Source organism: Dioscorea cayenensis, chromosome 15 (genome assembly GCF_009730915.1).
Source record: "Dioscorea cayenensis subsp. rotundata cultivar TDr96_F1 chromosome 15, TDr96_F1_v2_PseudoChromosome.rev07_lg8_w22 25.fasta, whole genome shotgun sequence".
In the NCBI taxonomy this organism is placed as follows: Eukaryota; Viridiplantae; Streptophyta; class Magnoliopsida; order Dioscoreales; family Dioscoreaceae; genus Dioscorea; species Dioscorea cayenensis.
Window position 1 is genome coordinate 19,300,690 of NC_052485.1, and position 27,358 is coordinate 19,328,047.

Below are 27,358 nucleotides of genomic sequence, written 5' to 3' on the forward strand. Positions count from 1 at the left end.
TCAAACGAGGATAAAACCTCAAGTGTAAGTGCATGGATGGCAGGCTCTCTAAATGTCAGTAACTGTCTTCAACCTCCCACCTAGATGAGATCCTCTACCTCATCTGCCAACTTATCTCTCTGCTGTATATCTCGCAATATACTCATATCTAAGAAGCGAGTCTGTCCGAACCTAAGTTTCGATAATCACTTAAAACGAACTTAGTGCTCGGGAATAGCAAATCTCATATTCTCTGGCTTAGGGGATGACTCATGCGGATGCTTCTTAACTTGCTTCTTCTATCGGGGTGCCATATCTGTAAAATGAAAAAATAAATTCGATCAAAAACATTCAAAACTTGATTCTGCACATTTCCACATGGTCATGTGGAATTCTCACACGCCAGTTGGATCCACGTGGCTTGAAAACCGCACGGCCGTGCCTCACAAAACCAAAAATACACCTTAATGTTGTTTCTAACTTCACTATAAGCATGTATAAACCTTATAACATAGAAACGAAGCAACATTCATCATTTTAATCGACTAAAATCAAGTTATGGTGAAGAAAGGAGGACTTGACGCTTTACCAAATGATGAAGATAAAAACCTTCGAAGTCGGCCTAAAATTCAATTAAAACACCTCTAAATTAATGATGCTAGATCGGGAGAGTAAAGGAAAGTGTTTTCCAAATGCCTGCGAGTGTGAAGATAAAGAAACTCGAAAAGATTTTAAAGAAAACCCATGACTCTAGAGTTTTTGTACATCCACACGGGCGTGTGGAAATTACCCACGCCCGTGTGACTCCAAAGTGGCCGATGCACGCCCATGCGTGCTCTCAGGCTAACACTTAATATTTCTAAACGAAACCACACGGGCGTTTGAAAATTACCCATGCCTGTGTGCTCGACCCACAGGGGCATCTCCATGACCTATGGCTTTTGTGTCCAACTCGAGAAAACTCTAAGTGTTTCATATGCCAGTGCCGAAATTCCCCACGGGCGTGGACTAAAATCAAGTTATGGTGAAGAAAGGAGGACTTGACGCTTTACCAAATGATGAAGATAAAAACCTTCAAAGTCGGCCTAAAATTCAATTAAAACACCTCTAAATTAATGATGCTAGATCGGGAGAGTAAAGGAAAGTGTTTTCCAAATGCCTGCGAGTGTGAAGATAAAGAAACTTGAAAAGATTTTAAAGAAAACCCATGACTCTAGAGTTTTTGTACATCCACACGGGCGTGTGGAAATTACCAATGCCCGTGTGACTCCAAAGTGGCCGATGCACGCCCATGCGTGCTCTCAGGCTAACACTTAATGTTTCTGAACGAAACCACACGGGCGTGCGAAAATTACCCATGGCTGTGTGCTCGACCCACAAGGGCATCTCCATGACCTATGGCTTTTGTGTCCAACTCGAGAAAAATCTAAGTGTTTCATATGCCAGTGCGGAAATTCCCCACGGGCGTGGACTTCTACAGGGCCAGCTCACTGGGGCACTCGCACGCCCTTGTGTCTTCTCGGGATGAAAGAGAGCTCCTCTTCAGAGATACACACGGGCGTGCGGAAATTACCCCCGCCCATGTGTTTATCACAGGGTCATCCACAGGGCTGAGTCCATGGACCTATGTCTTCTCGGGAAAAATTTCTAAGTCTTTACAGGAAGACACACACCCATGCGAAGATTACCTAGGAGCATGTGAATCTCACAAGGTCATTCATAGGGGATAGTCCACGCCCCTGTGTCTTCTCTAGATGAGCTCTCAGTAAAGACCCATGGGCGTGTGGAAATTCCACACGCCCGTGTATTTTCTCAAGATGCCTTAGAAAGCTCTGCAGGCTCTACAGAAAATTCCTGAACATATAAAAACAATCAGAGCTTGCTTTCATTATGCAAATAAATAAGAGAAAAATACACGACATGCTCAAACAACCAAAAACTTTGCCATACTCATTTAAACACGCGTGTGCACCAAAGATCCACGAGAAAATCACAGCAATAGCATCTCAAAATCAGGACACCAACACTCAAAACCTTATTCATGCAAACACTAAACTAAAAAAAACTAGAAAAACATTAAAGACTTGGGTTTCCTCCTAAGAAGCGCTTGTTTAACGTCACTAACCTTGATGTACCTTGTCTTACCTCATTGGGGCTCATAGATGAAGGTTCCCCTCCAACTCATTGTAGTGACTTGAATTAATGGAGGTTCCCCTCCAACTCATTGTAGTGACTTGAATTCATGGAGGTTGGCCCACATTCACGTATTTTGGAGTCCCACTTATGTCTTCCCATTTGTTCCTTCCAAGATTCCACCAAATAATGCGTTTGTGATCTATTTTTGGCTTCTTTCTCAATACTTAGCTTCACAACCCTACATGCGCAAAAGAACATAAATACATATGTATTAGAGCTTAAACTTGCTAAAAGTAATGCTCATCATAAGGAAAGAACACTTTGCATTCTTATTACACAAGAACTTATCAGACATGATGTGGTTGCGATGTGTAGCTTCGACTGATTGGAACCTTGTATCCGATGATTAGAAGAATTGTGTCAAAGCTTTCTCTATGTTGGTCATTCGGGTCTCCAAGCTTGAAACTCGGTTCTTCATGTTCAAGGCTTGTTGTTGTTGTTAGAAACCTGGTGGTGCCATAGCCTTTTGTTGCCTTTGGTTATTCCAAGAAAAGTTGGGGTGGCTTCACCACCCTTGGTTGTAGGTGTTGCTATAAGTATTACATTGTCCTCTTCCCGAATTACCCACAAAGTCTACTTGTTCAGATTTGGTTGAAGTAGAAATCGAAATAGGACAAACAGATGGCATATGTGAACCATTGGTGAAGTCAATGTATCCAATTTCTTGCTTAATGCCTCTACTAGGGCTGCGAAGGATGTAACCACATTAATTTCATGGATTATGCCACTTTCTTCCTTTCTCTTGTATTCCATTAGTAGCTATTCAACCCCATGACTTCAATCAATTACCAGGCTTCTTTGGTAGTCTTGTTTCCTATTGTACCTCCTACGATGGCATCTAGAAGTTGTTTGTTGCTTGAGCTCAACCCATTATAAAATGTATTAATAATCATCCACTTGGGGAACCCATGTTGTGGACACTTCCGCAAAAGATCTTTGAATCGTTCCCATGTCTCAAACAAAGTTTCAAGTTCCATCTGAAGAAATGAAGATATTTCATTATGAGGCTTTGCCGATTTTTCCTTACGGAAGTACCTTGCAAGGAAAACTTCGACCATTTTGTTCCATGTTGTGATAGAAGGTCTTAGCAATAAATGAAGCTACTATTTCGCCCTTCCTTTCAAAGAGAATAGGAAAGCCCTCAATTGAATTGCATCATCAAAAACCCCATTGATCTTCAACATGTCAGACCCTTCAAGGAAGTTCTCAATATGATTGTTCGTGTCTTCATCGGCTAACCCATTAAATAGTGTAGACTGTTGAACCATCTGAGTAAAGGCCGGCTTCAACTCAAAATTTTGGGCTGCTACTGGTGGCCTCACAATGCTCGATTATGTCCCATGAATAGTGGGTCCAACAAAATCTGAAAGAGTTCTTTGTTGGCCCTCTTGTTAAGCCATGTTTTCAGATCCTTCACCCTCTATTTCAGCTAAATGATTACATTCTTGCACAAGATCTTTACCCCTTTTATGAATTATTCATTCAAGTTCATGATATACTTCAACAAATGTCAAAGGGTTCCCTCAAGTCATTAACAACACCCCTTGTGTGTGACCCGCAAGTGCATGGGTTTGTTGAAGTAATAAATCCCAGGTGAGTGGGTATCGTATCCACGGGGAGTAGACAATAAAAATACCAAGATTGTTATCTAACTAAGTGAATAGGGAATAATAATTTTGTTGATAAATGTAATGAAAGCACGAATAAAAGAAATAATGAAGAGAGAAACATAAATAGATGAGAGGTAAGGCAATCGATAGAAGTGGGGTACTCGGATATTGCTCAACCTAGGACAATTGCTTCAAGTGCAAAATCAATTATTATGTCTCCTAGTTGACTCTTAATGAGTCGTGAAAATCCTTAAACACATGGTCCCAAACCTAAGGTCAACCGTGACTAACTCTACACTATATCCTGGTAGAGAAATTGATCAATCTGAATACCTCATATTTTGTAGAGTTGCAAGACACTCTAGGGATTCCAAGTGATAAACCCTATTCGAATGTATTGATCTAACCCTTTGGTCTAGGCGAAAGACCCCTAGTTACAATTAAAACCTAGGTGCTAAAGTGATAAGTACTAGTGTGATATGAATGCGAAGCATTCTTTCCTTATGTTGAGCATTCCTTTTCTCGGGTTTTTACACTAATATGTGTGTTTTGTATGTTACTTTTATACAGGTAGGGTTATGAAACCAATTATGAAGGAAAGAAGTCAATGTGGATCACAATGCACCGATTTTGGAGGAAATCTTGCTAAAGTTCAAATGTGAAGATATAAGTCGGGTGCGAGATGCTAGAATGTGTGCCAACCTCCCGTATTTGAGTTTGCACAACCATTTGGAGGGCACAAGGACAGTCACACTCAAGCACTCCGACTTATGCACATAGAACAAGATTTCCATCAACTTATCCATCATTAAGGAAGCAAAGCGATCCACGGCATAAACGTGTGCCCATTTATGTCACCTCGATGAAAGTATGGATACGGGAAGTATTTTAAGCCAGATATTGTAGCAGAGCACTGCAGTAAAAATTACTGTAGCAGCACTGTTCGCAGCCGGCCGAAAATCACAATTCCAGAGAATCCACACGGGCATGTGGAAATTACCCATGCCCGTTTGGAAATTCCATAGGGGTGCCCACAGGGGCGTGTGAATTCCCGATTCTAGCCCTATTTAAAGCCGATTCAGCCCTGATTTTAGCATTCTTTTCTCCATCTTTTCCCCTACTTGAGAGAGGGTTTCAGCTAGGGTTTTGAGAGGTATTTTCTAGGGTTTTGGAGAGGTTCTATAGCTCTGACATCATCATTCCTTTGGAAGAAGGTTGGTAGGGGAGCTTTCACCGAGATGTATCATATACTGGACAAGGGAATCCTTGGACGACGAGTAGATGACTTTCCACAAGACCATCGATACGACTATTGAGGGGGTTTCTCTATGGATTCATTGCTTTTACATTCTATTTCTTTGATTGTACTTAGCTCCATGGAGAGCTAAACCCCTAGTGGGTACTTCGGTATTTGTGAACCCTAGGATGTATTTGTTTCATTGAATCTCTTTATTATGCATTCAATTAATTGATGTTTGTTGTGAGTTCCAACCTTGAATGCTTCATTGTATGAATATTTCCCCTAGAGTGACACTAGGGTTGAGAATTCTTGTTGGTAACCTTGTGAGTGAGTGACACACCACGAGCGTTAGACAAAGCTAGGTTGGAGAGGGTTGAGAGGGTGAGTTGAGAGATACAGGAGCGTCCCCTTTCCCCTCCGGCGTGATAGATTCTACCTCTGTTCCTCGAGTTCTTTGCGGCCATAATAGAGTGAATGGTCTAAGGGTTGACCCTCCGCTGGGGCTTAGTTGTGCATGCAACGGAGTGAAGCGTTGAGGTGATCTTAGTATCTATTGCTTAGTCATGATTAGGGACCTTCCACCTGGACCAAAGGGTTAGGTCTATAACTAGGAAGAGATTTATCACTTGGAATCCTTAGAGCTCAGTGCAACTCCATTTGAGTGCGAGGTTGAGAGGTTATCTAATCTCTCCTCCGGGACATGTATAGAGTTAGGCATAGTTGACCTTAGATTTGGGACTATGTATTTAAGGATTTCCATGACTCACCATTGCATTGATTAGGAAGCATAATAGATTGTTGTTGCACTTGAAACAATTGTCCTAGGCAGAGCATTATCCGAGTACCCCATCTTTATCGATTGCCTTATCTCCTCCTTTACTCGTGCTCTCTTACTTGTTGTTTTTTACTTTTGAGAATTGAATCATTGTCACACTTATCACTACTGATCTTTTACATAGCTAAGAAGCGAATTAAGTGATTTTATTCCCTACTCCCTGTGGATTCGATACCCGCTCATCCGAGATTATTACTTTGACAAACCAGTGCACTTGCGGGATATACGGAAGGGGAACTTGTCATAAAGTCACTTCAACACTTCACTCTGTTGCTTGTGCAACTAAGCCCCAGGGGAGATCATCCCTTAGCCCATTCACTTTACTATGACCGCAAATAACTCTTGGAATGTAGAGGTAGGATAAAGCACATCAGTGGGGAAAGGGGACGTTCTGCAACCTCTTGACTCATCCTCTCAACCCTCTCTAATCTTGCAATGTCTAACCCTCATGGTGTGTCACTCACTCACAAAGGTTGCCAATGTCGACTCTCAACCCTATTGTCACTCTAATTGAGAAATCATGCAACAAGCATTCAAGATTGAAACTCAATTAAAGACATCAATTAAGGAAAACATCATAGAAGATTAATGAAACAAATACATCCTAGCGTTCACAAATCCAAGTACCCACTAGGGGTTTAGCTCTCCATGGAGTTTATTATAATCAACAATGAAATTGATGTCACAACAAGTAATCCATAAAAAAACCCTCTCGATATTCATGTCAATGGTCTTGTAGAGTAGCCTCGTCTTCTCCAAAGGTCCCCTTGTCCGGCCTGAGGCACACCTCGCCAATGGAAGCTCCCCCAATAACCTTCTTCCAAGCGGAGCGCGGTGTCGAATCTATAGAACCACTCCAAAGACTTGCTAAAAGCCTCTTCAAAACTTAGCCGATGGCCTCCCAAAAGATTGATAAAAATCAGGCTGAATAGGGCTGGAATTGGGCATCTACAAGCCCCTGTGGATTCTCCACATGGTTCTGTCGAATTTTGACACAGGCGTGGGGAGAATCCACATGGCCGTGTGGATTCTCTGGAAACCTGATTTTTGGACGGCACTGAACAATAACTGCTAAAGTGTATTGCTATAACGATTTGCTACAATAACCTAATACAATACTCAACCAAAACACTCTCAATTCCGCACTTTTCATTGAGGCAACATAAACGGTCACACGTTTATGCCGTAGATTGCAACTCTTCTTCAATCAAAGGCCTCATTGGTGAAGATCTTGCTATCAATGCACAAGTCAGGATACGCAAATGTGACTACCTTCGTGCCCTTCCAACTCATTGTAATAACTTGAATACATGGATGTTGGCACACATTCACATATCTTAGAGCCCCACTTGTGTCTTCGTGTTTGTTACTTCCAAGATTCAACCAAATAGTGCATTTACAATCTACTTTTGGCTTCTTTTCTTAATACTTAGCTTACAACCCTACATGCGCAAAAGAACACAAATACAAATGTATTATCACTTAAACCTGATAAAAGTAATGATCATCATAAAGAAAGAATAGTTCACGTTCTTAACATACAAGTGCTTATCAAACTCCCCACACTTAAGCCTTTGATTGTCCTCAAGCAAAAATAAAACATTGAAGCATAAAAGAAGGAAAAATTGAAAGTGCTTGGCTTAGGTTCACCAAAGCATGCAAGGAGAGCATTCTACAAGTAAGGAAAATTTAAACACTAAATACAAAAAATCAATGCTCTAGCTAAAAACTCGAATAAAAAAAGACAACAAACCCGAGATCGTGTAAGTGTGTGTGAACTCACTCAAGTAAACCCAAAGTATACTTCTGAATATTCCAAGTATAAGGGACTTATTTAACTACAAAACATAACAAGACAAAAGGATGGTAGTAGTTTCACACATCCTCAAAAGTAGCCCTTTCCGAAGCAGCCACTAAGGTGGCTTTCAAACTTTTGAGGTGGTAGCTCTTTCTACCGGGGTGGTAGCTTTCACTCATCCCATGAGATAGCTATTTCTCTCATTAGGGCATAACTAGTATCCGACTTATGAGAGTAGCTTTATACTTCATAGGTGGTAGCTCTTTCCACCCCCAATGCATAACTAAACAATCTATTTTTTTTCTTTTTTTTCTTTTTGTTTTCTTTTTTTTATTTGCAAAATGGAACAAGAAATAAAACTAATTAGTCCCTTAATCATTGAACTTGAATTTCCAAAAGAGTTTCATGAGTGAGTAGTGCACAAATATTTATTGGGCAAAAATTCCTTGAAATTTAAGTAAAAACTAGAGCATGAGAACATTCAATGTTAAAATTTCTCCTAAACTAAAGAATACAAGCATTGCTACTAAGGTGAAGCACCATTGGCCCCCCCACACACACTTAAGATATACATTGCTCTCAATGTACACATGCATGCACAGTAGAAACTATAGTAATCAAGTAAATATGTGGGAGTGGGTAATTGAAACAATACTCCCCTGACTGCTAATGTTGAGTTTGATGGATCTAAATCCTTGGGAGTAAAGTTCCAATGGGTTGTGAAGCACACACGACCCACATTGGCAGTGTCCATGACTAGTTCTCAAGTCCCATACTGACAAGACCATCTTCACGCATACACAAGGGGGTTCATTGAAGCTCAATAAAAACAAAAACAGCTCGAGTATATAAAAGATAAGGCAATGAATACAACTCGAGACAACAAAATGAAAATAAAAGACATACTCAAAAGGAAAATCCTTTTTGAGTAGTGCAAGTCTAACAATAATACAAAATGAAATAACAAGAAAGAAAGAAAGAAAAACGCATTAAGCGTCATTGCAATCTACTGTCGGCTCTGCTACTGCTGGTGGTCGTACAGAGTCGAATGGTGCCGGTGCACCTGGTGATAGTGTGGTTGGTGGGAGCGGAGGAGTCCTCGGTCTCAGAGCAAATGATGAAGCTATAGAGTGTCAAAATGTGCCATTAACTCGATATACTGCAAAGCCAGTGTCGCCCGAACCTCGGGGATCTCAGTCCGTAGCACCCCCATCAGTATCGGCTGAGGCTCGGGGGTAGGTTGAGAACCCTCGGCATCATCACCCTTACCCTCGGCTATCCCTGGGGTGGGTGTAATCAAAGCATATACTCCCAGCTAAACCCTAAGAACCATCCCCATTAACCTTATTGTCTCTATGCCAAGGAGATCAGGTATACTCGCCTTCTCAGCCCCTCAAATCGCGTCTAGGAGCCATACCCATTACGAGTATTGTGATATATGGGCCTGAGAAAATGACTCCTGCTCTGGCGTATTGGCTTTGGTAGCGCATGTACTTAGCCAGAATGTGCCCAAATAAATCGGCTCTCTCTGCACCATGGAGTACAGGTATAGTAGCTCATGTCTGCTCAGTACTCCTGTGTTATCACCACGCCCGTTCACTGATCTTGTAAGAATGGCGTGGATGTATCTGTATGCTTTCCTAGAATGGTAAGTAGCCTTGGATACTCCTGGCTTATACTGCCCTTGCCCACAAAATGTCCTATATGCTCTCTGGGTTGTCAGACTGCCAGGATAATCTGTGGGTAATCGATCGTACTCCACTGTATCTGTGTAGACCTCATCATACAAGCCCATAAAGATGGTGAACTATGTAACACTCATACTATAATGATGTTCGAGTGTTCTGAATTATATAGCATCGAATCTGTCAACTTTCAAGTAAGATCAGTTAAACTCAAAGGTCGAAAGCATCTCCAAAGTGAGCTGACGAATAACTAGCTCTCGGATCAACAATAGATGCCTCCAACTACACACAGACAACATCTCTTCGACCTCATCTTCCATGTCTTCTGCTACTTGAACTTCCCTGACCGTGCTTATATCCAGGAATCAGGTTTGACCGAACTTGAGCTTAGACAGCCGTTCAAACCGGGCCTGGTACTCGGGAATAGCAAACTCTATTGGATCTGTCTCAGGAGACTGACTACTCACATGGATGCTTGTCCGCTTGATTCTTCGACTAGGGAGCCAGGCTTGCGAGATTTGAAAAGAAATCTGATTAAGAGTACTCATAGGTTAATGTTGCAAAAATCCTAACGGTTGTGTGGAAATTCCACATGCCCGTGTGGATCCGCGGGGCCTGGAAAACCACATGGCCTCACCCTAAAACTCACAAATACATCATTAAATCTCTTCTAATTTCTTCCTAACCATGCATACCCCTTCTCTCGGATTTGTCCCACTTGAATTTCTAAATTGTGCAATGAAGCGGTGTGATTGTGAACTGTAGCCTCGACCGATTGGAACCATGTATCCAATGATTACGCAAATCTAGTAAAGGCTTTCTCTAAGTCGGTCATCCACGTTTCCAAGCTTGAAACTCTATTCTCCATGTTTGGGACTTGTTGTTGTTAATGGAAACCCAGTGGTGCTATGGCCTTTTGCTACCCTTGGTTACTCCATGAGAAATTGGGGTGGTTCCTCTGCCCTTGGTTATAGGTGTTGCTATAACGATTACCTTGAACCCTTCCCAAATTACCCACAAAGTCTACTTGTTCAGTCGAGGCTGAAGTCACAATTGAAATAGGACAATTAGACGGCATATGTGAACCCCCACAACCATCACAACTCATGATCGTGGCCACCCTTGGTGAAGTCAATGTATAAAATTTATTGCTCAATGCCTGTACTATGGCTGCTAAGGATATAACTGCATCAATTTCATGGACTCCGACAATTTTCATCTTTTCCCTAGCATTCCATTGGTAGCTATTCATGGCCATTTCCTTTAGCAACTATCAGGCTTCTACAGGGGTCTTGTTCCCCATTGTACCTCATGTGGAGGCATCTAGAAGTTGTCTTGTACTTGGATTTAACCCGTTGTAGAAAGTCTGAATGATCATCCACTTGGGGAATCTGTGTTGTGGACATCTCCGCAATAGGTCCTTGAATCACTCCCATGTTTCAAACAAGGACTCGAGCTCCATCTGAACAAATGATGATATCTCATTGTGAAGCTTTGGCGATTTCCCCGGAGGAAAGTACCTTGCAAGAAAGGCTTCGACCATTTCATTCCATGTCATGATGGATGCTCGTGGTATAGAATATAGGCACTGCTCTGTTCTTCCTTTTAGAGAAATTAGGAAAGCCCTCAATCTTATATCATCATCCGTAACACCGTTGATCTTTAGTATGTCAAAAACTTCCAAGAAGTTTTCAATAAGGTTATTTGGATCCTTATCAGCCAAACCATTAAATTACACCGATAGTTGTATCATTTGGATGAATGCTGGCTTTAGCTCAAAGTTCAGAGCTGTAATCAATGGCCGCATAATGCTAGATTGTGTCCTGAATAATGACGGTCTGGCATAATCATAAAGTATTCACTATTGTTCATTCTGTTTTGCCATGTTGTCAGACTTTTCAACTTCCACTTCAGTTAGATTTAACGATTCTTGCACAGGTTCTTTACCCTTTATTTTTAGTGTACATTCAAGTTCAGGATCACCTTCAATTAATATCGAAGGGTGACAATTCCCCTTGCGTGTGACCCACAAGTACACGGGTTTGTCGAAGTAATAATCCCAGGTGAGTGGGGTATCGTATCCATAGAAAGTAGGGAATAAGAATACTTAAATTGCTACTTAACCAAGTGAAAATGAACAATGATTTTGTTGATAATATGTAGTGTAAATAAGAATAAAAGAAACAAGAAAAAGAAACAGAAGTAAATGAGAGATAAGGCAATCGATATAAGTGGGGTACTCGGATATTGTTCCACATAGGACAATTGTTTCAAGTGCAAAACCAACTATTATGCTTCCTAATTAATGCATTAATGAGTCGTGGAAATCCTTCAATACACGGTCCCAAATCTATGGCCAACCGTGACTAACTCTATATGATGTTCTAGTGGAGAAATCGAACAATCTCAACACCTCAGACTCTGATAGAATTGCATAGAGTTCTAGGGATTCCAAGTGATAAACCCTCTTCCTAGATGTAAACCTAACCCTTTGGTCCAGGTGAGAGGTCCCTAGTCACAATTAAGGCCTAGGTGCTAAAATCACTTCAATGCTTCACTCCGTTACTGACACGTCCGAATATGCGTGTGTGTACCGCAAGTGCACGGGTGTCGAAGTAATAAATACCCGGTGAGTCGGGTAGTCGAATCCACAGGGAACAGGGCTACTAGTACTAACTTCTTCTCTGCTATCTAGCCTAATGATAATGGGATAGTGTGGTGATCTAATGTGCGAAGAGATGAACACCGGAGATGAATATGCAAGGGTAAAATGGAAGGAGAATCTCAATCAGTAAAAGTGGGGTATTCGGGCAATGCTCCCCCTAGGATTCAGGTATTGGGTACCGGATAAGCAAAGTGTTTCTATGATGAGTAAGTTAAGTCGTGGAAATCCAAACATAATCAGATCTATCTCTAGATCACCGATACTAGTCCCCTACGAGGTCCCGGTGGAGAAATCACTCAATCTCAACACCTCACACCACATATGACCGCAAAGCACTCTAGGGATTCCAAATTGTGTATCCAATTCCTAAAGATTGATCCAACCCTAATTCCCGGCGAAGGATCCTAACTCCCTACAAGGTCCCGGCGGAGAAATCGAGCAATCTCACGCCTCCCACCAAATATGGTTGCATAGAGCTTAGGGAATGGAGATAGAATACACCAATCGGAGGGGAAAGGGGATACTTCACTATCTCATGATTCACCCTCTCAACCCTCTTCAATCTTGAGGTTCTAACCCTAATGGAGATCTCTCTCCCACCAAGGCAACAAATCATGCAAATCCAATCAACGACAAGGATTAATTAAACAAGCAAGCAATGAGAATACAAGATTAAAAACTTAATCAAACTCGGATTAAATAGAAACACTAAGCAAATCCACAAAAGATAAGAATCCTAGGGTTCACAAGCCCAAATAACCTCTAGGGTTTTAGCTCTCCATGGAGCAACATACAAAAACACACCATCAATGAATGAAAGTACATTAAAACCATAGAAATAAACCCCCTTATATATGAACCGATGGCCTTTGATGGAGAGCTTCGACGTCTTGAAGGACCCACTCCGAAGCTAGGTTCACCGGTGGCTTTCTTGATGCTATGACAGAGGAGGAATCGATCAAAGTTGGTGACGAAGCGCTTCCAAAGCCGCAAAAGACCTCCTCTCCAAAACCCCTAGCCGTCTCACCCCTCAAGAGCCGCACAAAAGATGAGAAAGAATAGGGCAAAAGCGGCTATTTATAGGCCTTAGATCGCGTCAGTCACGTGCCCTCACGCTCGTGTGGATTTTTCCACGCGCCCGCGTGGGCGCAAGAATTTCCACGCGGGCGCGGAATTTCCACGCGGCACGTGAGCGATGAATTCATGATACGATCGCTACAGGGTGAAATTGCTACAGTGCTTTTCACAAACCGCGATCCGAACACTCTTCTCTTAAGGCCACATGTCCGGGCACACGTCCATGTGGTAGGCTATAAAACTTTTTCTTCATCGACGTATCTTTGAGAGGTCTTGCAATCTTCACAAAGAGAAGGAATATGAAGATGTGGCTGCCTTTTGTGCCCTTCCAAATGGTGAATTGATTTGAATCTTCTTGAAAGTTGGCACACATCTCCACGTTTATGAAGCTGCTCTCGTGTCTTGGTCCTTGAATTGAACAAGAACTCCCAACATTGTGTCTTTATAGCCTATCTTTGCTTCCTTTTTACTCTTCAAGGCATTCACAACCTATATGCATAAAAGAACACCAAATACACAATATGAGACATAAACCACAGTAAAAATGATGCTCAATGCATGTAAAACATATATAAAAATATGTCTACTCAAGCACTTATCAGTTACCTTTGCAAGTAAGCCCAAGCGGAAAGTCATCTTTTAGCCCGTTCACTTTACTATGACTGCAAAGAACTCAAGGAAATAGAGGTAGGATAAATCACATTGAAGGGGAAAAGGGACGCTCTGCTACCTCCTGACTCACACTAGCTTTGTCTAACTCTCGTGGTGTGTCACTCACTCACAAGGGTTACCAAGGTAAACTCTCAACCATAGTATCACTCTAAGGGAGCATTCAATCAATCAAACATTCAAAATTTGAACTCAATGAAAACATCAATTAAGGAAAGTATAATAAAAGGTTTAATAAAACAAATACATCACAGGGTTCACAAATTCAAATACCCACTAGGGGTTTACCTATCCATAGAGCTAGTTACAATCAACAATGAAATCTAATGTAAAAACAAGCAATCCATAGAAAAACCCCCTCACTAGTTATGTCGATGGTCTTGAGGAGTGGCCTCGTCTCTTCCAAAGGTCCCCTTGTCCGGTCTAGGGCACACCTCGCCGGATCAATGCCGATGAAAGCTCCCCCAATAACCTTCTTCCAAGTGGAGAGCGATGTCAAAGTCATAGAACCTCTCCAAAACCCTTGCTAATACCTCTTAAAACCTTAGTCGCCACCCTCTTGAAAGTTAGGGAAAAGATGGAGAAAAGAATGCTAACATCGGGTTGAAAATCAGCTTTTAAAGGGCTGGAATCGTGCATCCGCACGCCCAGTGGTTTTTCTACACGGGCATGGGTAATTTCCACACGTCCGCGTGGATTCTCTGAAATTCAATTTCTCGGCCGGCTCTGAACAGTACCTGCTACAAAAAATTATTACAGTGTTTTCCTACAATACACTACTGCAGTACAGGCCCGAAACACTCCTGAATCCATGTTTCCATCGAGGTAACGTAAATGGGGACACGTTTACATCATAGATCATTTTGCTTCTTCAATAAACGGCCTCATTGGTGAAGCTCTTGCTATCAATGTACAAATCAAGATACTCTAATGTGACTGCCTTTATGCCCCTCCAAATCATTGTGCTAGCTTGAAGACAAGGAGGTTGGCACACATTCCGACACCTTGAACCCGACTTATGTCTTTGCATTTGATCCTTCTCAAGATTTCTTCTAAATAGTGAATTCACGATCTTCATTGGCTTCTTTCTTTAACATTCGGCTTCACAACCCTATATGCATTAAATTAACACAAATGCACAAGTATTATCACTAAAACCTAATAAAAGTAATGCTCAACATAAGGAAGAATACTTCGCATTATTATCACACAAGCACTTATCAGTAGCGGAGCGTCCCCTTTTCCTTTTGGTGTTATTTATCCTACCTCTATTTCCTAGTGTTTTTTACAGTCACAATAGAGTGAAGTACTAAGAGAGGAACTTTGCTAGGGCTTAGTTGTGTGAGCAACAGAGTGAAGGGTTGAAATAATCCTTAGTATCTGGGGCTTAATTGTGACTAGGGGCCTTTTGCCAGGATCAAAGGGTTAGGTCTAAATATAGGAATAGGGTTTATCACTTGGAATCCCTAGAGCATCTTGCAACTTTGCACAGTGTGAGGTATTGAGACTAATCGATTTCTCCACCGGGGCATACTCTAGAGTTAGTCCTGGTTGACCTTAGGTTTTTGACAGTGTATCTTATGATGTCCATGACTCATTGAGCATTAGTTAGGACGCATAATAGTTGGTTTTGCACTTGAAATGATAATACTAAGCAGAACAATATCCGAGTACCCCACTTCATATCGATTGCCTTTCCTCTCACTTATTTGTGCCTCTCTTTCTTATTTCTTTTATTTTTTTCTACATTACATCTTATCAACACAATCATTATTTCATCTTTGCTTGGTTAAGTAGCAATCTTGGTGTTTTTATTCCTTACTCCCTATAGATACGATACCCACTGATAAACACCTAAATGAACGTATTTTATATGTATTGATCTTGTATTATTTGTGTATATCTTAAGGATTTGATTCCCGTTTAAGTATAAATTTGTTATTTTGGTACTGCAGATCTTAAATGAGCCGAACGAAGCTTAAAAATGAAAATTGGATGAATTCGACAACAAAAACGACATTTTTTTGGGTTCCAGACTGTAGCAAGCACTGTAGCGTTACGGTAGTGGGATCACTATTCATGCTGCGGCATTCAACTATAAGATTCACGGGCTCCATGCGCCCGCATGGGTGCCCATGAGGTTTGCTGGAATTTCACAACCCTCGGTACAGCAGCAAAAAGTGCATCAAAATTACTGTAGATGAGTACTGTAGCACCGACATATTTTCTGGGCGAAACGGCAGTGAGTTTCACGGGCTCCATGCCCCCGCATGGAGCCCGTATGGACCTGACAACATATAAAAGGAGGCTGATTTTCTTGGGCAAGGAGGGAGGTTTTTGGAAGAGGCTTTTGGGGGAGTTCTGGGAGCCGACTTTCACCAGTTCAGAGGAGGCAAGATCACACGTTTTGGAGAAGGGGAATCAAAGGGAGAAGCTTGATTTGGCTAGATCTTCATCGATCTCTTCTTTGGGAGCTTGTAGACGACAAGGGAAGCCGCCCTGATCGCGGCGTCCGTGGAAGCTTTCCACCTCACTTGGCTTGTCATCTCACTTCTATTGTTTGAGGGAGTTTTCTCATGCCATTTGTAGTTGTTTTCATGGAACTATTATTTGTATTTGTTTGCATGGACGAGTAGACCCCAAGGTCACCGGATGCCGGTGAACCTTGGGGTTAACTTGTGTATTTGGATGATCTAGTTTTGTTTATTGCAATTGTTGTGTGTTTGTGATTCATTCTTGGTGCATTTGATGTGTTTCTTACATGATAACTCTGTAAACCAACTCCTAGGTTGTACTTGGTAGCGTGACCATCGCCCTTGTACTAGACACACCAAGTTTGGAAGGGATTTATGTACGAATACGCTGTGACCATCGGGTATTTTGTACCCCTCCAACATTAGGGCTAGACCAAGTCGTGTTCCGGCTATTATTAGGGATTTCCCCCTTTGTTAATGCAATCGTATGAGGATTTGATTGGAAGAAATTCCGTATCAATACTTATACCGGATTAGGGGCAATTGCCGTGAGCATCGGGTTGATCTAATTTAGGAAATCTCTAGGTCCAAACCCTCAATTGCATGACACTCTTAGCATCCTTTGCATTTTAGTAGTCCCTAGGGAATCCGCATCCGTGACCATTTCTTTCCCCTGATTTTCTACCCTTGCCTTATTTTAGACTCCACAAGTAGTTCTTTCATTTTAATTAATAGATTAGAGAAACCCTTCGAATCTTTCGGCTAGATAATACGCAAAGAGGAAGTAAGGGTAGATCCATGGGCCCAGGGAATACGACCCTCTCGTGCTCGCACGAGAGGTATTACTTGACGACTCCGTGCACTTGCAGATCTCGCATAACCCACTCACCTACGATTTGTTACTTCGATAAACCCGTTCTCTTGCGGGTCACACGCAAGCGGTGTATCAAGTTTTTGGTACCGTTGTCGAGGAGTAGGCCTTTAGAAATACTTTGCACTTTGCTATCTTAGCTATTCATTCATTCATTCTATTTCACATCTCTTTATTCTATCATCGTTCTAATTTGTTTTCTTTCTTTTGGTGTAGCTTCAGGTTATGACCTGAGAGAACCCTTCAATATTCATTGAAGGTAATCCTGAACTTGAATGCATACTCCGAAGAGGGGTAAAGAACCTGTGTAGTGATAAGTGTCTAAATGTATGTATTATAGTATATGTCTTTGATACTTTTAGCATGGTTTTTTACATGAATGGATGCCAATTTTGAGCTTAATCGACTATTATTTGCTTTGTAGGGCATGAAAAAGCCATGGAAAATAGGAAGATATGATTTGGGTGGAAAAAGAGAAGAAAACAGGCTGAGGTACTGTAGAGTATTTACTGCAGCAGATTACTGTAGCTACAGTACTATGATAGTGGTACTGCAGTAAGATTACTATAGCAACTACTGTAGCACATGGATGATTTTGGAATCAGGAATTAATCCAAGCCATACGGCCTCAATGCTGCCCGGGATTGACCACAGAATTAATCCAAGATATATGTATGTCCCGCAAGTGTACGGGATTGTCGAAGTAATCAATCCCAGATGAGTGGGTATCGTGTCCACAGGGAGTAGGGAATAAAAACACTTAAATTGATTCTTAACTAAGACAAAAGTGAATAATAGTTGGGTGACAAGATATAATGTAAGAAAAGTAAAAGAGACAAGAAAAAGAGCACAAGTAAAGGGGAGGTAAGGTAATTGATATAAATAGGGTACCCGGATATTGTTCCGCCTAGGATAACCGTTTCAAGTGCAAAACCCTGTATTATGCATTCTAACCCTGTATTAAATTGGGATGACTCTTCCAACTCGGATTGTAGGTGTTGCTATATGGATTCCCATGGTTCCTCATTGCATTACCCATGAAATCGACTTTCTCCATTGAAGATGCATCATTAATGGAGATCGGGCAATCGGAGGGAGCATGTCCTCCACCACACCCGGTGTAAGTAGTCATGGCCGCCACTCTATTACAAGTTAGAAGGTCTAACTTCTTACTCAATGATCCACTTGAGCCGCTAATGGAGTTACTACATCTATTTCATGGAGCTTGGCCACCTTTTTCCTTTCTCACGCATTCCACTGATAACTATTCATGGCCATGTCTTCCACTAACTGTCGGGCTTCTTCCGGGGTTTTACTCCCCATTTTACCTCCTGCGGCGGCATCTGACAACTATCTTGTACTTGGATTCAACCCATTGTAGAAAGTCTGAATAATCATCCATTCGGGAAAACCGTGCTGTGGGCACCTCCGCAAAAGATTCTTGAAGTGCTCCCATGTCTCAAACAATGACTCTAACTCCACCTACATAAACGATGATATCTCATTGCGAAGCTTGGTCGACTTCCCCAGAGGAAAGTATCTAGCAAGAAAAGCTTCGACCAACTCGTTCCTAGTTGTGATGGAGGCCTTAGGCAAAGAATATAGCGACTGCTTGGCTCTTTCCTTGAGAGAGAATGGGAAAGCCCTCAATCTAATAGCATCATCCGATACACCATTAATATTTAGCATATCACAAACTTCTAAGAAGTTCTCTATATGGTTGTTCAGATCCTCATCGGCAAAACCATTGAATTGCGCTGACTGTTGAATCATTTGGATGAATGCCGGTTTCAGCTCAAAATTCAGAGCTGTAATTAGGAATCCTACTATGGTTGATTGTGTGCCCAAAACTGAGGGTCTAGCATAACCAGAAAGTGTCCTCTATTGCTTATTCTGTTCTGCCATATTATCTGACCCTTCAACTTCTATTTCAGCTTGATTGGACAGTTCTTGTGCAGGTTCTTTTCCCCTTCTTCTGAGTGTACGTTCAATTCAGGATCTCCTTCAATCAATATCGAAGGGTTCCCTTGAGACATAACCTAAAGCTGCATCCAAAGAAAGAAAACAAATCAGAACAATGATAGAAAAAGAAGATATGAAATAGAATGAATGAATGAATAGCTAAGAATACAAAGTGAAAAGTATCTCTAAACGCCTACTCCCTAGCAATGGCACCAAAAACTTGACAACGCCCCTTCCGTATGTCCCGCAAGTGCACAGGTTTGTCGAAATAATAAATCCCAGATGAGTGGGTATCGTATCCACTGGGAATAGGGAATAAAAACACTTAAATTGTTTCTTAACTAAGCAAAAAGTGAATAATAGTTGTGTGACAAGATGTAATGTAACAAAAGTAAAAGAGACAAGAAAAGGAGCACAAGTAAAGGGGAGGTAAGGCAATCGATATAAATGGGGTACCCAGATATTGTTCCGTCTAGGACATTCGTTTCAAGTACAAAACCCTCTATTATGCTTTCTAACTAATGCATTAATGAGTCGTGGAGATCGTTCAATACATGGTCCCAAATCTAAGGCCAACCATGCCTAACACTAAAAATGACCTGGAGGAGAAATTGAACAATCTCTCGACCTCGCACTCGTATAGAATCATAATGAGTTCTAGGGATTCCAAGTGATAAATCCTTTTCCTAGATGTAGACCTAACCCTTTGGTCAAGGTGGAAGGTTCCTAGTCACAATTAAGCCCTAGGTGCTAAAATCACTTCAACGCTTCACTCCGTTGCCTCTACAACAAAGCCCTAGCGGAAGGTCATCCCTTAGCTCATTCACTCTACTATGACCATAAAGAACTCGAGAAAATGGAGGTAGGGTAAATCACACCGGAGGGTAAAGGGGACGCTCCGCTAACTCTAGACTCAACCTCTCAACCTTCTCTTATCCAGCTTTGTCTAACTCTCGTGGTGTGACACTCACTCACAAGTGTTACCAAGGTGAACTCTCAACACTAGTGTCACTCTAAGGAAGCATTCAATCAATCAAGCATTCAATATTAGAACTGAAATAAAACATCAATTAAGGAATACATAATAAAAGGTTTAATGAAACAAATACATCCTAGGGTTCACAAATCCAACTACCCACTAGGGGTTTAGCTCTCCATGGAGCTAGTTAGAATCAATGAAATCAAATGTAAAAACAAGTAATCCATAGAAAACCCCCTCGATAATCGTGACAATGGTCTTGTGGAGAAGCCTTTACTCATCCGAGGGTCCCTTTGTCCGGCCTAGGATACACCTCGTCAGATCAGTGCCGACGAAAGCTCTCCCACTAACTTTCTTCCAAATGGAATGCGATGTCAGAGTTGTAGAACCTCTTCTAATCCCTAGATAATACCTCTAAAAACCCTTGGTACTACCCTCTCTCAAGTTTGGAAAAAGTTGGAGAAAAGAATGCTGAAATCGGGGCTGAAATCGGCCTTAATTATCTATGGAATCGGGAATACACATGCCCCTTTGGATTCACAGCACTGGCTTGTAGAATTAACACATGGGCGTGTGGAATTTCGACACGCCGGTGTGGATTCTCTGGAAATCACTTTTCTCGCCCAGCTATGAATAGTATCTGCTATAGTGAATTACTGCATTGTTTGCTACAGTACTCTGCTACAGTGCTGTCCAAAATATTCCCGAATCCATGTTCTTATTGAGGTAACGTGAAGAGGCACATGTTTACATCGTAAATCGCTTTGCTTATTCAATAAACAGCTACATTGGTGGAGATCTTGCTATATATGCACAAGCCAGAATACTTGAATGTGACTGCCTTTGTGCCCCACCAAATCATTGTGCTAACTTGAATACGAGGAGGTTGTCACACATTCTTGCATCTAGAACCGAACTTATGTCTTCACGTTTTATCCTTCTCAAGATTTTCCTCCAAATGGTGCATTCACAATCTACATTTTCTTCTTTTTCTAACCTTCCGCTTCACAACCCCAAACATATGAAAGTAACATGAGTGCACACATATTACCGCTTAAACCTGATAAAAGTAATGCTCATCATAAGGAAAGAACACTTCACATTCTTATCATACAAGCAATTATCACCCGCTCATTGACCCAGTATGGCATGTTTTGCATGGAGTTTTTGGTCTCTTTTTGGGGGACATACGGCCTCTATACGGGGGAGATTGATAAGTGTTTGTGCGATATGAATCCGAAGCGTTCATTCCTTATGTTGAGCATTACTTTTCTCAGGTTTTTACATTAATATGTGTGTTTTTATGTTACTTTTATGCAGGTAGGGTTGTGAGGCCGAGTATGAAGTAAATTGGCCAATGTGGATCATAATGCACCTATTGTGGAGGAGATCTTGCTAAGGTTTAAACGCGAAGACATAGGTCAGGTGTGAGATGCTAGAGTGTGTGCCAACCTCCTCGTAATCGAGTGAGCACATTCATTTGCAGGGGCACAAAGACAGTCACACTCGAGCATTCTGACTTATGCATATAAGAATAAGAGATCCACCAACATGTACATCATTGAAGAAGCAAGTGATTCATGATGTAAACGTGTGCCCATTTGCGTTACCTCAATGAAAGTATGGAATTCGAGAGTATTTTTGCATAGTACTGTAGCAAAACACTGTTGCAAGTACTGTAGCAGCCCGGCCGAGAAATCATAGAAACAAAGAATCCACACGGGCGTGTGGAAATTATCCACACCCGTGTGGAAATTCCCCAGGGGCGTGTGACATTATACAGCCCTATTTAAAGCCGATTTCAGCCCCGATTTCAGTATTCTTTTCTCCATCTTTTCCCAAACTTGTGAGAGGGTTTCGGCTAGGGTTTCATGGGGTATTGGCCAAGTTTTTGGAGAGGTTCTACGGCTCCGACATCGTGATTCCATTAGGAAGAAGGTTGGTAGGGGAGCTTCGATCGAGGCGTATCCTATACCGGACAAAGGAATCCTTGAACGATGAGTAGAGGACTTTCCACAAGACCATCGACACGACCATCGAGGGGGTTTCTTTATGGATTCATTGCTTTTACATTCAATTTCTTTGATTGTACTTAGCTCCATGAAGAGCTAAACCCCTAGTGGGTACTTGGGTGATTGTGAACCCTAGGATGTACTCATTTCATTGAACTTCTTTATTATGCTTTCAATAAATTGATGTTTATTGTGAGTTCCAACCTTGAATGCTTGATTGTTTGAACATTTCCCCTAGAGTGACACTAGGGTTGAGAGTTCTTGTTGGTAACCTTGTGAGTGAGTGACACACCACGAGCGTTAGACAAAGCTAGGTTGGAGAGGGTTGAGAGGGTGAGTCGAGAGGTCAGGGGAGCATTCCGTTTCCTCTCGGCGTGATAGATTCTACCTTCGTTCCTTGAGTTCTTTGCGCCATAATAGAGTGAATGGTCTAAAGGGATGAACCTCCGCCGGGGCCTAGTTACAGCGTGCAATGGAGTGAAGCGTTGAGGGATCTTAGTATCTAGGGCTTAATTGTGGCTAGGGACCTTCCGCTGGACCAAAGGGTTAGGTCTATAATTAGGAAGCGATTTATCACTTGGAATCCCTAGAGCCCATTGCAACTTTTTTCGAGTGCGAGGTTGGGAGGTTACTTAATCTCTCCTCCGGGACATGAATAGAGTTAGGCATAGTTGACCTTAGATTTGGGACTATGTATGTAAGGATTTCCACGACTCACCATTGCATCGATTAGGAAGCATAATAGAGAGTTCTTGTACTTGAAACGATTTTCCTAGGTGAAGCATCATCCGAGTACCCCATCTTTATCGATTGCCTTACCCTTTTCTTTATTCTTGCTCTCTCACTTGTTTCTTTTATTATTGAGAATTGAATCAATTTCACACCAATCACTATTGATCTTCCACATAGCTAAGAACCAAATTAAGTATTTTCATTCCCTACTCCCTGTGGATTCGACCCCGCTCACCCGGGATTATTACTTTGACAAACCCGTGCACTTGCCGGATATAAGCAAGGGGTACTTGTCAGAGATACTTGGGTGGTTTAATAGGGTATTGGGTGAACTTCTTGAGAGATCTTTTGGCAGCCAACACTTGCAGAGAAGAGGAAGAACGAAGTCATCTTTGTAGAGCCTTGCTTGAGGCATGAAGAGGATCAAGGCCTTGAACTTCAAGGGGAGATCTTCACCATCAAGGGAGAAGTAGCATTCGGTACTCATTTGGCTAGAGGAAGCGTAACGCAGCCCGCATTGCTTTTCCTCATCATCATTTGGACTAGGGAGTGCCACTTATGCATTTATTTGTTGTTTTTCTTGATCTTGCCATACTTGTTTGTATGATGGCACACTAGACCCCCAAGGCCACCAGATGCAGGTGAACCTTGGAGGGTTTATCGTGTATTTTGGATGCTAAACTCTTATTTGAAATGCACTGGGTTGATTTATATTTGGCTCATTTTTCTTCATGTCTAGAACTATTAAATAGAGAGATCCTTAGTTCTTTGTTGAGTTGTACATCTAGATGTGACCTACTCTCATGTATTAGATCATTAATGACCTAAGAGGGGTATTCTTGGATCGACATGCCGAGAAATTGGATGTCGGCAGCCCTTCCAAATCTAAAGGAACGACTTAGGGTAAGCGTGTCCTTATTGCGGGATTTCCTTATACTTAATGCGATCGTTGGAATGTGATTAGGGAGAGATCCTTGTTGACATTCATATAGGATTAGGGTTCAATCGCCGAGAAATTGGGATTGGACTAATCTTCAGACCCTTCTGTATAAATCACCCCTGCCTTGCTATTACTGTGCATCCAGGTATCATGATGAACCCTCAAGGGGATCCTCATCCCTAGGCCTCTTTATTTCATTATTGCTCTTGTGATCTCCTATGTTTCTTATAATTTTTATTCTTGCGAGTTATTTATAATATTGCACTTGTTAGAGTAGTAAATCATGCTTAAGTTGTAAGGTTAGATAATAGGTGATGATGAGTAATAGGAGCTCCTTAACCCCATGGAATACAACCCCTATGTCACTTACAGGGTATTACTTGGTAATCTTGTACACTTGGAGGTAAGCAATCATGTTTTTGGCGCCATTGTCGGGGATTTTAAGGAATTCTAGCAAACTTCTATCTTATTTCTTTAACCATTTTTCTTTTATTTGATTTCTTCATCTCATTTGTTTTATTTCTTTTTGAGCTTGACTTTTTATATCTTTCTTGACTTCGTAAGGTACTGTGTATGACACAAGCAAATCGATCAAACCTAGTTGCTCTAGAAAGTGAAGTTGAAAGGACCTTTGATAAGTGCTTAAGTAGACATATTTTTATATATGTTTTACATGAATTGAGCATCATTTTTACTATGGTTTATGTCTCATATTGTGTATTTGGTGTTCTTTTATGCATATAGGTTGTGAATGCCTTGAAGAGTAAAAAGGAAGCAAAGATAGGTTATAAAGACACAATGTTGGGTGTTCTTGTTCAATTCAAGGACCAAGACACGAGAGGAGTTCATAAACGTGGAGATGTGTGCCAACTTCCAAGAAGATTCAAGTCAATTCACTAGTTGGAAGGGCACAAAGGCAATCACATCTTCATGTTCTTTCTCTTTATGAAGATTGCAAGACCTCTCAAAGATACATCGATGAAGAAAAGTTTTATAGCCAACCACATGGATGTGTGTCCGTACATGTGGCCTCAAGAGAAGAATGTTTGGACCGCGGTTTGTGAAAAGTACTATAGCAATAGTACTACAGCAATTTTACTGTGGAAATTCCTGCATCCCACGCGGCCGCGTGGAAAATCCACACGGGCGCGTGAGGACACGTGGCAGGCGCGATCTAAGGCCTATAAATAGCCATTTTTCCCTATTTTTTCTCATCTTTTGTGCGGCTCTTGATGGGTGAGACGGCTAGGGTTTGGAGAGGAGGTCTTTGCGGCTTTCGAGGCACTTTGTCACCAAACTTTGATCGATTCCTCCTCCGTCATAGCATCAAGGAAACCACCGGTGAACCTAGCTTCAGAGTGGGTCCTTCAAGACGTCGAAGCTCTCCATCAAGGCCATCAGTTCATATATAAGGGGGTTTATTTCTATGGTTTTAATGTACTTACATTCATTGATGGTGTGTTTTGTTTGTTGCTCCATGGAGAGCTAAAACCATAGAGGATATTTGGGCTTGTGAACCCTAGGATTCTCATCTTTTGTGGATTTTCTTAGTGTTTCTATTTAATCCAAGTTTGATTAAGTTTTAATCTTGATTGTCTAATGCTTGCTTGCTTTATTGATCTTTTGGTTATTTGGTTTGCATGATTTGTTACCTTGGTGAGAGAGAGGTCTCCATTAGGGTTAGAATCTCAAGATTGAAGAGGGTTGAGAGGGCGAGTCATGAGATAGTGAGCATCCCCTTTCCCCTCTGATTGGTGTATGCTATCTCCATTCCCTAAGCTCTATGCAACCATATTTGGTGTGAGGCATGAGATTGAGAGATTTCTCCGCCGAGACCTTGTAGGGGGTTAGGATCCTTCACCGGGAATTAGGGTTGGATCAATCTTTAGGAATCGGATACACCTCTTGGAATCCCTAGAGTGCTTTGCGGTCATATGTGGTGTGAGGTGTTGAGATTGAGTGATTTCTCCACCGGGACCTCGTAGGGGACTAGTATCGGTGATCGGGAGGCCGGATCTGATTATATTTGGATTTCCACGACTTAACTTACTCATCATAGAAATGCTTTGCTTATCCGGTACCTAATACCTGAATCCTAGGGGGAGCATTGCCCGAATACCCCATTTTTACTGATTGAGATCTCCATCCATTTAACCCTTGCATATTTGGCTCCAGCATTCATTTCTTCGCACATTAGATAACCACACCTTTCCATTTATCATTAGGTTAGAAAGCAGAGAAGAAGTTAGTACTAGTAGCACTGTTCCCTGTGGATTCGGCTACCCGACTCACCGGGTATTTTATTACTTCGACACCCGTGCACTTTCGGTTTACACGCATATTTGGACGACATGTCAACCTTGCATCAAAGATTAAGAGAAGTGGGTGAAGGCTCAAGTGAACGAAATATTGAAGTTGAGGATAGAGAATCTATAGTCATGGCCGAGGAAAGACGGACCTTATCTGAATACGAAAGGCCACAGTTCACAAGTGAAGAATTCAGTGTTCAAGCGCCGCAAACAATTTTTAAATCAAGGCAAGCACCATCGGCATGATCTAAAATTCAGTACAATTTAATGGTCTTGCTAATGAAGACACTCATGATCATCTTTCCCGTTTTCTCCAAATTTGTTCTACTTTCAAGGTAAACAGAGTGAAAGATGAGAAGATCTGGTGGTGACTATTCCCATTCAGTTTAAGAGATGGAGCATACCGGTGGCTCACATTTTTACCACCGGGATCAATCAAAACATGGAAAAGTATTGGTTGAAAATTTTTTTGGAAGGTACTTTCCTCCTAGCAAAGCTACGAAGCTAAGGCAAGAAATTTCAGCGTTTAAGCAAGGACTATCTGAAACATTATTTGAAGCATATGAGAGATTCAAAGACCTCCTTCAAAGATGCCCCCATAATGGCTTTGCTTCTTGGATGCGGGTTCAGATCATCTACAACTGGTTGAACTATGCAACTCATCAACTTATTGACGCCGTAATGGGTGGATCTCTTAGCAACAAGTACCCCGATGAAGCTGAGCAACTCCTGGAATCAATGGCAAGCAATGAGTCTCATTGGGCCTGAAGAGGTGTACCACAAAAAGGGGCCGGACTTTTTTTAAGTTCGTGCCAATGATGCTCTTACCGCAAAGGTTGATGTGTTATCTAAGAAGCTAGACATGCTCATGGGTAGTAGCTCGAAGTCATAGTCAGTATTGAGTTATAGCACTTGTGGTAGACGGCATGGAGTCCCCCAATGTCCTATTTCTTGCTCCTCCATCACCCCAATTGAGAATATTGATTATATTGGGGGACAAAGGCCACAAGGAAACCCTTACAGCTCAACTTATAATCCGGGGTGGAAATACCACCCGAACTTTTCATAGAATCAGGGGCAACAACAAAAAGCTGCAACACCTCAACAAGGTTCCCAAATGCAACAACCAATTTTGGAGAAGAGATTCACTACCGAAGATGTGCTAGCCAAGTCCATGATTAACACTGAGTCAAGGTTTAATAACATAACCAGCAGCATGGATACTCAGTTCAGTAAGGTGAATGCTCAGCTTGCTCAACATGCCGGACAGTTTAATGAGATCAGCTCTATTTTGCAGATTCTTAAGGCTTCCGTACAGTTGATGG

The 27,358-nt window shown here is 41.7% G+C and overlaps 3 non-coding genes across 3 annotated transcripts; 2 read left to right on the forward strand and 1 right to left on the reverse strand.

Moving 5' to 3' along the window:
* Positions 1-3,078: 3,078 nt before the first annotated feature.
* On the forward strand, positions 3,079-3,184 carry LOC120278316. Its single transcript, XR_005541652.1, has one exon. It is a non-coding gene; the product is annotated as a small nucleolar RNA R71 (small nucleolar RNA).
* A 7,547-nt stretch (positions 3,185-10,731) lies between these two features.
* Positions 10,732-10,838, forward strand: LOC120278295. Its single transcript, XR_005541632.1, has one exon. It is a non-coding gene; the product is annotated as a small nucleolar RNA R71 (small nucleolar RNA).
* A 15,696-nt stretch (positions 10,839-26,534) lies between these two features.
* Positions 26,535-26,641, reverse strand: LOC120278373. Its single transcript, XR_005541704.1, has one exon. It is a non-coding gene; the product is annotated as a small nucleolar RNA R71 (small nucleolar RNA).
* Between the last annotated feature and the right edge of the window lie 717 nt (positions 26,642-27,358).